The sequence below is a fragment of the Spermophilus citellus genome (genome assembly GCF_964194105.1).
Source record: "Spermophilus citellus genome assembly, chromosome: 4".
Classification (NCBI taxonomy): Eukaryota; Metazoa; Chordata; class Mammalia; order Rodentia; family Sciuridae; genus Spermophilus; species Spermophilus citellus.
In genome coordinates, this window is record NC_138185.1 from 27,809,065 (window position 1) to 27,823,439 (window position 14,375).

At 40.6% G+C, this 14,375-nt stretch overlaps 1 pseudogene across 1 annotated transcript in view; it reads right to left on the reverse strand.

Annotated features, from left to right (window-relative positions):
- LOC308646448 (signal-regulatory protein beta-1-like) overlaps window positions 1-14,375 on the reverse strand; it is a 152,048-nt pseudogene that overhangs the window by 98,998 nt on the left and 38,675 nt on the right. Inside the window, exon 2 of the transcript XR_014024408.1 lies at window positions 3,273-3,626. The product of XR_014024408.1 is annotated as a signal-regulatory protein beta-1-like (transcript). The remainder of the gene's footprint in view (window positions 1-3,272; window positions 3,627-14,375) is intronic.

The following is a 14,375-nucleotide window of genomic DNA, read 5'->3' on the forward strand; positions in this document are numbered from 1 at the left end:
CAACAGGAGAGTTGGGACCTTTATTTGATGTCCTAAAAGGTCCATCAGATCCAATTTCACCCCGCATGTTAACGCCTAAAGCAAGAAAGACATTAAAAATCATTGAAACATATATGGAAAATATGCATTTGGATAGAACTGGTATAAGTTTGCCTTTATTATTTATTGCACTACCAACAAAAAATATTCCTACAGGAGTATTTTGGTAAGAAGGTCCATTATTATGGATACATTTATCTTATTCTCCTAACAATATTCTTACTAGGTATTCTGAGGCTCTAGGACAATTAATACTCAAAGGAATAAAAGCAGCAAAGGGAGTGTTTGGAATTTCTCCCAATAAAATTATTACTCCATATACTATGGATCTAATTGATGAATTAGCTAATGAGTTAAATACTTGGGCAATAATCATGTGCAAATCTAATGTTTCATTTGATAATCACTTACCATCTAATCCTTTGCTGTCTTTTTGGTCTGCGTATCCTGTAGTTTTTTAAAAATAACAAGAAAAACACCTATCATGAATGCTCCAAATATATTCACTGATGGGTCAAATAATGGTACAGCAGCAGTAGTTACCCCTGATCAAACTTTTACATTTTTTAGTACCCAAACAATCAGCTCAAAAGGTAGAGCTTAATGCAGTATTACAAGCTTTTGTGATGTTTAAAGATTCTGTATTTAATTTATTTTCTGATAGTCAGTATGTAGTTAGTGCTATAGTATCCCTTGAAGATGCTGGTAGGATTTTCCCTTCCTTTACTGTTTTCTCTTTGTTTTCCACTATACAAATCTAATCTGGGACAGAAAAGATCCATTCTTTATAGGACATATCAGGGCACATACAGGATTGCCTGGAGCCCTTAGTTTTATCTGCTAAATCATTGCCCCAAACTTGGGCAATGATTTAGCAAATAAAACTACACATGACATACATATTTTATCTACACTAGAAGAAGCTACACATTTTCATAAAAAGTTCCATGTCAATGCTAATACTTTACAAAAGCATTTTAAAATAACTAAGGAACAAGCTAGACAAATAATAAAACAATGTCAAAATTGTGTGACCTTTTTACCACAAGTTAATCTTGGAGTCAATCCTAGAGGACTGATACCTAACCATATTTGGCAGATGGATGTCACACACTTGCCAGAATTTGGAAAATTAAAATATTTGCATGTTACAGTTGATACTTCTTCTGGATTTTTGATGGGCTCCCTTCATGCTAGAGAAAAAACTATAGATATTATAGCTCATTGCTTACAAAATTTTGCCACTATGGGCGTTCCAAAACAGTTAAAAATAGATAATGCCCCTGGTTATACTTCTACCTCTTTTAAACAATCTTGCCCATCATTTGGCATTACTCATATAACAGGAATCCCATACAATCCACAGGGACAAGGCATAGTTGAAAGAGCTCATCAAACTATTAAAATGTACTTATTAAAGCAAAAAGAGGGAATTGGGAAGGGGTATATATCCCCCAAAGATAAACTTAAAATAACCCTTTTTACTCTAAACTTTTTAAATTTGGATTCATCAGGGCTTAGTGCTGTGGAAAGGCACATGTGTCCAAAAAATGTACATAAGCCAAAGGTACTTTGGAAGGATATTCTAACAGGACAATGGAAAGGTCCTGACCCAGTGATTGTCTGGAGTCAGGGGTCTGTTTCTGTGTTTCCACAGGGAGAACAGCAGCCGATTTGGATTCCAGAGAGACTAACTAAAGCGATTTCTACAGACCAAAAAGAAGATCACTTGGCTCAAATCCATAACAGCTGATATCCTTACATCTGCAACAGTGGTTCTTCCACACCTGGAGGCTAATGAATAATGAACACCATTAAAGCCTATTTCAAATGTAAAAAACCTTGGGCTTGCTTGTGGGAATACCTTCAGACCCATTATGCAAGTTATAGGAAAAGGATGAGATATCAAAAGAAGAGTCAAACTCAGGTGGTAACCAGGATGCTTTTTTCAATATTTATTTTATTATTGCCTTTTCCCACATCATGAAGTTCTATTTTATTTTTTGAGCTCATAGAGACTTAGGTTAATGTTTTTCTGATCAGTTCTATTTTTTGACTGTGGAGTTTTTAAACATTGCAATGGAGATTTCACCTGTGAAAAGCTACAAGGCCTTTACTATTATGTTATGTGTTGTATGTATTGTGTTATGTGTGTTGTATGTCTGTATGTGCATATGTCCATATATCATATATGAGGAGCACTCATGAAAAAATGAATCCAAATATATTTTTTTATTCACGTGATTTAAATGGTTTAATTTAAATTGGTAAACAGCTGTTGAGGATTGTTTTAATATGTGAACAAAAAAAGAGGTTAACAGATCTGTTTGTTTACTTTCACCTTTCCTTTTCATTATATTTAATAATTCTGTTCAGTATAATGTAAATTGTGTAGAAAATTGCTTTCTTTTAGTGCCTGCTGGAATGTTACATAATTTTTTTTTAGCCATCATTGCCAGAATTCCTATCTTCATCCCAGTGCTGGTGAAGACAAAGATAAAACTAATCTACAGTTTCTTCAATAGCTATCACAGTAAACTGTATAAACTGATGCATCAATGAATAATAACTTAACAAGTGATGCTCAATCACGGAGTCGATTTACTTTGAGAGGAAATGGACATATTAATAGATTCCTCTGCTTTTAACTGCTTGCAGAACTTGCCTGGACTATGTATTACTTGTATGCATTGTGAACTATCTATTGGTGCAGCGAATTGTGGTAGGGCTCAGGTATCTTTGCTGATGGTGTCATCGGTGGTACAATTTTTCCAAAAGGAACCGTCATTTGGCTTGGTGTGGCATTTTTCATCCTCCTCCCTTCTGCTTGTGATGGTCTAAAATTTGGGGGCCAACACAGGTGAGGCAAAGAACCTCATCCCCCCACACTGGCACCAAGGCAAAATTTGGGGGCCAAGAGAGGTGAGGCAAGTCCCTCAAACCCTCAGAGCCCTCATCTGGGGAGCCACAGGACAGGCCAGACTGGAAAAGGTCAGGGCTGTGGAGCAGGCAGGTGAGGGGTGCAGATGCCCCCCATTTATCAGCCATGGAGCCTGGACCAAACAGCATGGCCCCCTCAGGCCTCTGTCTCCCTGACCTGCAGAAGGGGTGACCGCAGGTCATGACATGAGCACCCAGTGCTGCTCCTGCTTCTCAGCTGTGGCCCCCAGGATGGAGGGCGTGACCCCTGACCTCCTGTCCCACCCCAGGGATGAGGAGGCAGCTGCACTCACCTCGCACAGACAACTCAGTGCCTGGTCCAGACTTATACTCCTTATCAACAGGGGTCGATTTCTGGAACTTCACACAGTAGTAGGTGCCGGCGTCTGCTGGGGTGACATTACTGATGCGGATGGAAAAGTCCCTGTTGTCCCTCTTTGTTGCATCTGAGACATTTGTGACTCGGGGGAAGTGGCCTTCTTTGAAGTTGTAGATCAACTCCCGGCCTGGCCCTGTCCCCTTAAACCACTGGGTGGGCCCCACGGGGAGCAGGGAGGTGACAGTGCAGTGCAGAGTGGCCGACTCTCCAGCAGCGACAGACACTGGCTTCTCAGGCTGGATCACCTGCAGCTCCTGTGCAGCTGCTCCTGGGGGAGACACAGGGTGGTCACTGCTCATCCTGGGGATCCTCTTGGTTTATCACGTGGAATCAACAAAGCTTGTCACTGACTCAGTGCCCACAGAGTGGCCTTGAGCTCAGCACAGGGCGTGTCCTCACACTGAGCCTCCCCTGGCCTGCACCTCCACACTGTGAGACACCTGCCCCTGAGGCCCAGAGCCCTGAGCAAGGTGGAGGGAGGGGACTTGAGGGCCTGAGCCCTCCCCTGAGCTCTCATGTGTCACCAACTGTTTGTTATTCTTCCCTTTCTGACCACAAGGTCACTGGCATTTCAAGAACCATGACATTGGGGGAGGGGAGGGTCATGTGGCTCTTGAGACTCCTGAATTGTGGGGGAAGTGGTGGGGTCAAGTTAGTGGGACATGCATTTGACTGTGAGTCTGTGGCTCATCTTCCTTGTTCCACAGAAACCCCCAAGTTCATGATGGCATTTCATCTACCAGCCTGAAGTGATCATCTTGCTTACAACAATGTACAGCTCAATTAAGAAATGAAACATTACTCAAGCCCCTTCCATAACTACCCACACTATAATCACATTATGTAAGTATTCTTGTGTTTCTGTGAGAACTGACTGCAAACTAGTGTCTAAAACAACAGCAGTTTTTCTATTATGGTTCTGAACATCAGAAGTCCAAATTTTCTCTCACTGAGCATCCACCCAAGGTCATGAGGTCTGTTTTATTACTAGGCTCTTTCCCTGCTCTCCACATGCAGGGGGGTCCCTGAGCTGCTTCCCCTTGTTTCCTGTCCTCCTGTTGCTCCATCCTCTTGTCTCCCCCATCTCAAGTCCTTCCCTAGCTCATTTCTCCTGCCTCCTTCTCATCAGGACATATAGCCAAAGTAGAAAAGGAAATCTGTAAAATGATCAGCAAAGTGAGAACATCAACAAGGAGAAAATATAAAAAGGAACCAAATAGAAATTTGGGAGTTGGTAAGGCTCAATTAACTCTGAATTTAATTATAGATTTCACCAGACTTGAACAAGCAGTTGAAAAATCCCAAAATGTGGAAGAGAAACCATTGACAATGCTCACTTTGCAGTTCAGAATGGGAAACAGGAATTAAAAAAAAATTTCATTCAGGATACCAGAAAATTACACTGACACACATATGAGAATTCCAAAAGAGAAGAATGAAAAGAGAAGGGGCAAAACCTTATTTTAAAGTGAAATGCACTTCACTTTCTTAAATGTCATATAATATATGAAAGTACTAATCCAAGATGTTGAACAACCTCCACGTTCCATCGACTTGAGCAGATCCACGCTGAGGCACATTGTAAACCAATCTGCCAAAGCTAAAGTAAAAGAGACAACACTAAAGCAGAAAGAGAGGCCTGTTCACCACATACAGGGTTCCTCCTAAGGTGTTTATCAAGTTCTTAATGATGGGAACCAGAGGTAGTAAGATGATGCATCTACAGTGTTGAAAAAAAAAAGGTACCAAGAATTCTCTACCTAAGAGAAAAAAACAGTCCTTCCAACATGAATGAGAAATGAAGATATTTCCAGAAAAAAAAACTGAGCATTTCACTCCCTGTAGAAATGTCATGCAAGAAATTCTAAAGGGAGACCATTAGGTTGAAGTGAAAGGATGTTAGATAATAAATCCAAGTTTTACCAGAAAATAAAGCTCTCCTGTTGTATCATGGATGTTTTAAACTTTCTGATGCCTCAGTATCCCCAGAAACAGATGTGAACACTCCCATAGGCAACAGGTACATCAATGCAATAAGCTATTCTTGGCCATGAGTTCCCTGGTTGCTGTCCCTCGACTGTGATCTAGTGACATACACACACACACACACACACACCCACAGACATCTGTGAAATCTTTCACAGTGTTGGTATCTGAGTTCTGCAGGAACTCACAATGAGACACTGCCCAGAGTTTCTTTCTCTAGAAAACTGTTTTGCTGATAAATCCCTAATTTCTTGTGCCTCTCCAGGTGCAATTTCCAATGCTCTGTTGGCATGGTCCTTAGTTGGCTCATCAATAGGATTAACTCTCCCATTGACAATACAGTGGAGAGGAGGAAGGGAGGTTCAAAGGTTAGGAGCAAAGTCCCTGGGGCATGGCATCTGACTGCTCAGGACTCACTCCCTGGCTGTCCCCAGTGGCTGTACCATGTTGCACAGCTCTCTGGCCTGATGGCTGTCTTATGCCCTGCTTTGTGCAGCTCTCTGTGGCTTTTTCAGAGAGTTTATAACCCTCTCCATATTATAGTGATACTTCTGTCCCAACCCCAAGGATGCACACTGGAATACCAGTTCCTAGCCTTGACCCCAGCTGCACAATCATCCTACCATTGGAATCAGGAACACCAGACCCTGTGGAATTGGCTCTTTAGCAGCACACTGGAGTGAGAATGTGATTTGAGGAAGGACCTCTGCTGGAGGGTGTGTACTTCCATGAGGTGCTGAGTGTCCATTGCTGAGTGCTCTTGTGAGAGTCAAAGCAGTAGAGGGCCAGTATACAGGTATATGAGCCTGTCCACAGTGTCCAGCATGTGGTAAGTGGCATTTGTGAGAATAGTAATTCATTCTCTTCCTTCATGACCTCACATGGTCCCTTTCCCAAGGAGAGTCCTCCATGACACCCCCTAAATGTCCACACTACATGTGCTGGCAGACCCTTCTCTGCTGCTTTCTTGATGCTGTTGATCTCCATCTCCCATCCCATCCATGGCTTCCATCCAAGGTGATGTACAAGGAGAAGGGGGAAAGAGCAATTTGAGCCCTCTCTCTTTAAGATGTCCAAAGAAGTAATTAAAGATTATAAATCTCCCATGGGCAATGTACTGAAAACCACTGACATGCTAAGAATCTTTCCTCTTAAATTGAATTGTAACAAAATAAAGAACTTAAAAGATGTAGTTCAGACCACTATTGCTCTTCTGTCCTGAAAGGAGGGTGCATGTTGGAGAGTACCTCAGGTCATGGCAGCCAGAACCAGGAAAGAGAGTAATTTGTGGTGGTGGGAGGAGCATGCAGCAGAGCAAGTGAACACCAGGATCCACGGACAATATGCAACCTTGAAGGACATGCCCCCAATGACCTGCTTCCCCCAGTAATCCCCGCATGTCTAGGGTACCACCCACGGCTCATTAAAACTAAAATCCATCAGGTGGATTGATCCATATTTGGTTGCAGCTCCATAACTGAGTCATTCCCCTCAGAACCTGCTGCAGTGTCTAATACACAGGGGATTTCAAGGAATGCAACACATCCAAACATAGCACCCTGTGAGTCTGAATGGTACACCCTTGGAGAAAGGTCACTGCTCACAATAGGGAACACTCCAGAGAATGAGAAGCTTGTCAGTTAAGAGTGAAATAGATTGAGAAAAATTTAGCCACCCAGGGTATAAATCATGGGCAATATTTTGCTCAAGAAGAAAAACGTGTGGGCAAAGGGGCAGATTATCCTTTTGTAGGGTCACCCCAAGGACAGACCCCTTCTGAGGACACCAAATCTTTCTATTCCTGATTTTTATTTCCTTTTAGCAACCAGAGGCAGACACTGTTGCAGTAGGTAAGAAGATAAAACATAAAAAAAGAAGGGGAAAGGCTGTCACTTTAGATACCTACTAACTCAGAATAATCAAAAAAAGAATTTTAACTCTTGTGCTCATTCCAGAGAGAGCAAGGTAGATTTAGAATATGCATCAATTTAAAAAGAAGATATAGGGCATAAAATAAATGGGAGTGAAATAAAGTGTAAGCAATGTAACATTTTATGCAGTTATGTAATAAGTTAACCACTGAGAGGGATTTAGAATGGTGGGCCAGAGGGGACAGAATTCTGTGTCGCTCCATGACCTGGGTCTCAACTAGTGGTAATATTGTTTCTCTGAGAGTGATAGAGGCCCCCCTCCACAGCTGTTCCCACACAGGAATCAAGGCCCTGTGCTTGTGCAGGACTCTGGGACTCAGCATTAGAGCAGGACTCCTGACTCCTGGCTACTCAAACTGCATGTCTCCCTGGTACATTAGTGGGACCACCAGCATCAGAACTGGTGCAGAATTCCCAGATGTCACTCCCATTGGGGACACTCAGCCTCTACCCATCTGCAGGAACTCCATCTACCACTCCCGTGTGGATTCCCATCCATCTTGGAACTGGGAAGCTATTGCCCTAGGCCCCTACAGGCACAGTACCCTGTCTGCACCTGGGGACATCCCACAGGCTCGAAAGACAGCCAACAGCCATAACACTGCATGCCACAGAGCTCACCTTTGAACCCATCACACAATGACATTGACTGGCTCCCCCAATCCGAACTGAGACCCCATTGCTGAAAGCAGCTGCCTCCAACTTGGGTCACTTCCATCACCATCTTTAGTTGGGGCAGCTACCATTTCGGAACACTGGATAGCCAGGTACCCATAGTTTATAATTCCCCCCAATCCCAAACAGCCGCTAACCCGGCACAGTGACTGCCCAATACAAAACTGCCCTCAGCAACAGGTGCGCAGCCACCAGAGGGTGACACACAAAACTCCCAGAGAGAAACCTTCCTTATTAGGAAGTAGAAAGGGAGAGGGTGAGGGAGCTATACTTTAGAGACTAACTTAGAGGGCAGGAACTGTGAGGTTTACAGGCAAGATTAGGAGATAAGACTAGGTGCCCACATCACAAAAGCATGATGTTTAACCACACTTCTTTCATCACTGGATGGATATTCCACACAAAAGTTAGACAAAGAATCTATATAACTCAATAATACAATCAATAACTTAGACTTAACTGACGTATACAGAATATTTGATCATTCAACGAGCCTATATACTTTCTTTTCAGCAGAACATGGATCCTTCTCTAAAATAGACCATATATTATGCCACAAAATCTCTCTTAGCAAATACAAAAAAGTAAAGATACTACCCTACATTCTATCAGATCATATGGAATGGAAATAGAAATCAATGATAAAATTTTAAAAAGCTACTCCAACACATGGAGACTAAATAATATACTACTGAATAAACAATGGGTTGCAAAAGACATTGAGAAGGAGATTAAAAAATTCTTAGAGGCAAAGTGAGAACACTGATGAAACATATCAAAATCTCATGGACACTATAAAGGCAGTACTAAGAGGAAAGTTCATTGCATGGAGATTATTCCTTCAAAGAAGAAAAAGTCAACAAATAAATGACCTGACATTACATCTCAAAGCTCTAGAAAAAGAAGAACAAAAAACACCAAAAAGAGTAGAAGACAGGAAATCATTAAAATCAGAGCTGAAATCAATGAAACTGAAACAAAGGAAACAATTGAAAAAATTGATAAAACAAAAAGTTGATTCTGTGAAAAATAAATAAAATGACACCTCCTATTCATGCTAATGAAGAGAAAGAGAGAGAAAACACCAATTACTAACATCCATGATGAAAAAGGAAATATCATAATGGGCGCTACAGAAATACAGAAGATAATCAGAAATCATTTGAAAAACTTGTACTCTAATAAAGTAGAAAATACCAAAGTCATCAACAAATATCTAGAATCATATGATTTTCTTAAATTGAATCAGGATGATATACACAATTTAAACAGATCAACTTCAAGCAATGAAATAGATGATGCCATCAGAAGCCTACCAACTAAGAAAGCCCAGGACTGGATGGATACACAGCTGAGTTCTATAAGACCTTTAAAGAAGAACTAATACCAATACTCTTCAATTTATTTCAGGAAATAGAAAAAGAGGCAGCACTTCCAAACTCATTCTAGGATGCCAATATTACGCTGATTCCAAAACCAGACAAAGACACATTAAAAAAAGAAAACTTCTCTGATGAATATAGATGCAAACATTTTCAATAATTCTGGCAAATCAATACAAAAACATATCAAAAAGATAGTGTACCATGACAAAGTGGGATTCATCCCAGGGATGCAAGGTTGATTAAACATAAGAAAATCAATAAATGTAATTCATCACATCAATAAACTTAAAGATAAGAAATAAATGATCATCTCAATAGATGCAGAAAAGACATTTGACAAAATACAGCACTCCTTTATGTTCAAAACACTAGAAAAACTAGGGATAACAGGAACATATCTCAACATCTTAAAAGCTATTTATTGCTAAGCCCCAGGCCAACATCATTCTAAATGGAGAAAAATTGAAAGTATTCCCTCTAAAAACTGGAACAAAACAGGGATGCCCGCTTTCACCACTTCTATTTAACGTAATTCTTTAAACAATGGCCAGAGCAACTAGACAGATAAAAGAAATTAAAGGAATATGAATAGGAAAAGAAGAACTCAAATTAGCACTATGTGCTGATTATATGATTCTATACCTAAAAGACTCAAAATATTCCACCAGAAAACTTCTAGAACTATTAAATGAATTCAGCAAAGTAGCTAGATATAAAATCAACAATCATAAATCAAAAACATTTCTGTACATCATTGAAAAATCTTCTGAAAGGGAAATTAGAAAAACTACCCCATGTACAATAGCTTAGGAATTAAACCAGAGACACTATGCCTAATAGAAGGAAGGCCCAAATCTGCATCATGTCAGTTTAGGCCCCAACATCCTTAATAAGACTCTTATAGTGCAAGAATTAAAATCAAGAATCAATAAATGAGATGGATTCAAACTAAACAGCTTCTTCTCAGCAAAAGAAGTAATTAGCCAGGTGAATAGAGAGCCTACATTTTGGGAGCAAATTTATACCACATGCATATCAGATAAAGCACTAGTCTCTAATATATATATATATATATATATATATATCAAATCTTAACACCAAAAAACATAACCCAATCAATAAATTGGCCAAGGAACTGAACAGACACTTCTCAGAAGAGGATATACAATCAATCAACAAACATGAAAAAACATCTCTAGCAATTAGAGAAATGCAAATCAAAATACTCTAAGATTTCATCTCACTCCAGTCAGAATGGCAGCTATTAAGAGTACAAACAACAATAAGTTTTGGCAAGTATGTGGGTAAACAGGCACATTCATAGATTAGTGGTGGGACTGCAAATTGGTGCAGGCAATATGGAAAACAGTATGGAGATTTCTTGGAAAACTGGGAATGAAAACACCATTTGACACAACTATCCCACTCCTCAGCTTATACCCAAAGGACTTAAAAACAGCATACTACAAGGACACAGCCACATCAATGTTTATAGAAGCACAATTCACAATAGCTAAACTGTGGAACCAACCTAGATGCCCTTCAGTAGATGAATGGACAGGGAAACTTTGGTATATATACACAATGGAATATTATTCATCATTAAAAGAGAATAAAATCATGGGATTTGCAGGTAAATGGATGAATTTGGAGAATATAGTGCTAAGTGAAGTTAGCCAATCCCTAAAAAACAAATGCTGAATATTTTCTATAATATAATAATGTTGGTTCATGGCGGGGTTGGGAGAAAGCATTGGAGGATTAGATGAACACTAGATAGGGCAAAGGGGTGGAAGAGGAAGGGAGGGGGCATGGCAGGTAGGAACGATTGTGAAATGAAATGGACATCATTACCCTAAGTACATGTATGAAGACATGAATGGTGTAATTCTAATTTTGTAAAACAAGAGATATGAAAAATTGTGCTCTATGTGTGTACTATAAATCGAAATGTATTCTGCTGTCATATACAACAAATTAGAATAAAAATGAAAGAAAATAACCCATTTGATAAATGGGTAAATGAGCTGAGAAGGTACTTCTCAAAAGAGGATAGAGAACAGAGAAAGGAGAACAAGGGAGGAAAGTCAGGATGGGAGGGGAAAGGGGAGGATAAAGAAGGAGATCATGAACTGAAATTGAATTCCATGCATGCATGAGTTTGTCAAGATGAACCCAACTACTATGTATAACTATAAAGATCTATTAAAGATATGTCCCACTAAAATTTATCTAAAAAGTACAAGGAGCCAAAATATCTAAGAAAAGGTGTTCATCATTCTTTTTTTTATTGGTTGTTCAAAACATTATAAAGCTCATGACATATCATCTTCCATACATTTGATTCAAGTGGGTTATGAACTCCCATTTTTTACCCCAAATACAAGTTGCAGAATCACATCGGTTACACATCCACATTAACCATCAGGAAAATGCAAATCCAATCCACATTGTGATTTCATCTTACCCCAGTCAGAATGGCAACCATCAAGATGCAAACACTATGGTCACTTTGTGATCCTGCATTCCCTACCCCCATGATGTGATGCTCTGAGAAGTGAGCTGATGCCAGTGCTATGCACATGAATCTCCTACTCTTATGCTAACTAAACCTCTTCTCTTCCTCTTCTTCTAAAAAAAAAAGAATATTAACAATAAATACTAGTGAGGATGTGGACAAAAAACCCAAACCTCATACTCAGTATTAGTGAAAATGCAAATGGAAATCAGCATGGAAGTACCTCAAAAATCTAAAAAGAGAACTATCATTTGATCTAGTTACAGCATTCTTTGGTATTTATCTGAAAGAATTAAAGTCAGCATACTGTAGAGATACATGAACACCCATGTTTATCACAGCACAACTCACAGTCACCAAGTTATGAAATCACCTAGCTGTCTGTTCACAGAGGAATGGATGAAGAAAATGTGCTATTAAAACCCAAGGAAATAATTTGGTTTTTGGTACTGGTGATTGAACCAGAGAACCTAAACCAATAAACCACATCCTCAGCCCTTTTTCAGCATTTTATTTTGATAAATGTTCCTGCTATGTTGCTTACTGTGGGGACAGGTGCATGGAGTACTACATACATGGCATATGTTAAGGGCATCTGAGTGGCAGGTCACTTTCCTCATGCTAGGCACATGAGCGGCAGGCCACATACCCCACAGGCACAGCCCTGGGCATAAGGCCATGTGTTGCAGTCCCTGAGCTGGCTCCACAGACCACTCCTCAGTCACTTCAAGAACAGCTGCAGAAATTTCATTGATGGCTGCCTGTAATCTACTTAGCTACTACCTGAGTTTATATACATGGTAACTGTAAAATAAAATCAGACCTGCTTCCTGCTTGGTCTCTGGAGGTTTTGATTAGTGACTCTGCAGCCACACTCTCCTCTATCCTGTTCCATGGTCCTCCTTACTGAATGAGAGAGAGAGCCTACACACCTTAGGGCCTCACTGAGGCTGGCTTTGAACTTGCAATCCTACTGCCTCAGAATCACAAGTTGCTAGAAATAAAGGCATGTGCCAGCATGCTTGGCACACAAAGGAATTTTATTCAACCATGAAGAAAAGAAAACTTATGTCACTTTCAGGAAAAGGAATGGTACTGGAGACCATCATGTCAAATGAAATAAGCCAGACTCAGAAAGAAAAGTACTGTATGTTTTCTATATGGAAGATACAGGGAAAAAATACTATGGTATCATGATTGTAGAATAGAGACCATTGGTATAGAGGAAGAAAAGGAAACTGGGGAAAGGGGAAAGAAGGGTACAGAGAGGTATTATGGAGTGAATTTAATCATATTATACACATGCATGAATATGCCACCAAGAAACACATTATTCTGTATAATTAATATGAATACCCCAAAAATGCAGGAAAAGAGAAGAGGAAAATGAACAAAGCACCATAATGTTGTTCACCCTGTATCCCCAGCCAGCAGAGGTGGGACTCCCTTTTGCAGAAGAAGGTTGAAGAAGAATGTCCAAGTAACTTCATCACAATGGATGTCAGCATCATGCCTATTGGAAAGGTTCATAGTCAACACAGGCTTGCAGCCCAGTTATGGGAGCAGGCTGGAGTCTCCACAGTAGCTGTGCATTGGAAAAGGATCTCACATCATCTCCCCACCAACCCTAGAACCCAGATTGCTGCAGCTAGGTGCCATCTTAAGAAGTGAGGTATTGTCTAAATTTGTACTGCTTGAGGGAAACAAAAACCACTGTCTATACCCCACTCTGGTACCCTACAGAAAGCCACCACATAAACACCAGTTGTTGCATTCTCACAAATCCAGGTAAACCTAGCAGACCAGCGGTGATCCCAAAACTCAGGTGTGCTCTTTGCCCTGTGTTCCAGCAGATGGCTGTGATAGCTCAGTGGGGAATGAATGGGTAGCTCCCTCCAGAACTAAGAAAAGAGCTCTCATCCTCAGGGGTTACGAGTACAGCCATGTGTGTGTGGTTTTGTGCCAATGCCAGGACAGGTACCCAGCTGGTACTGGCTTCCATTGTGCCCCTATGCCATGTCTATGTGCTCTACTCATGTCTATCAGCTCTACTAAGGAGGCTGATAGAATGCTCAAAATAGGGGGCACTGTGGTTTCACTCTGCTCCTCCCTGTGCAGTGTATGGTGTCAACCATTGCCTGATCTGTGGGAAGGTATTTATGACCCCCAAGTTATGCTGAAGCTGCTTATGCCAGAGGATATTTCCAACAGCAGAGTGGCAGAGAAGTTGTCCATCACCCAACTGATGCCATCACCCCCATTGTTGAACATGCTTCAGAATGGCCATCCCTTATCCAGTGCTGTGTGAACCTGAATCCTAACAGAGTTTCCTCACCTGCTACAGTATGCACTTTGCCCAAAGTCAATCTTACAGCCCAAGTACTATGGGAGTCCATATTGTGGTCCTTGGCTGGAAAAAAAGGCAGCATTACATATCAAACCAGCAAGACACATCTCCAGGAAATAGCCTTTTACTCTATGAGGTTCATCCCATCAAACTAGGACAAATAACTGATCCATCA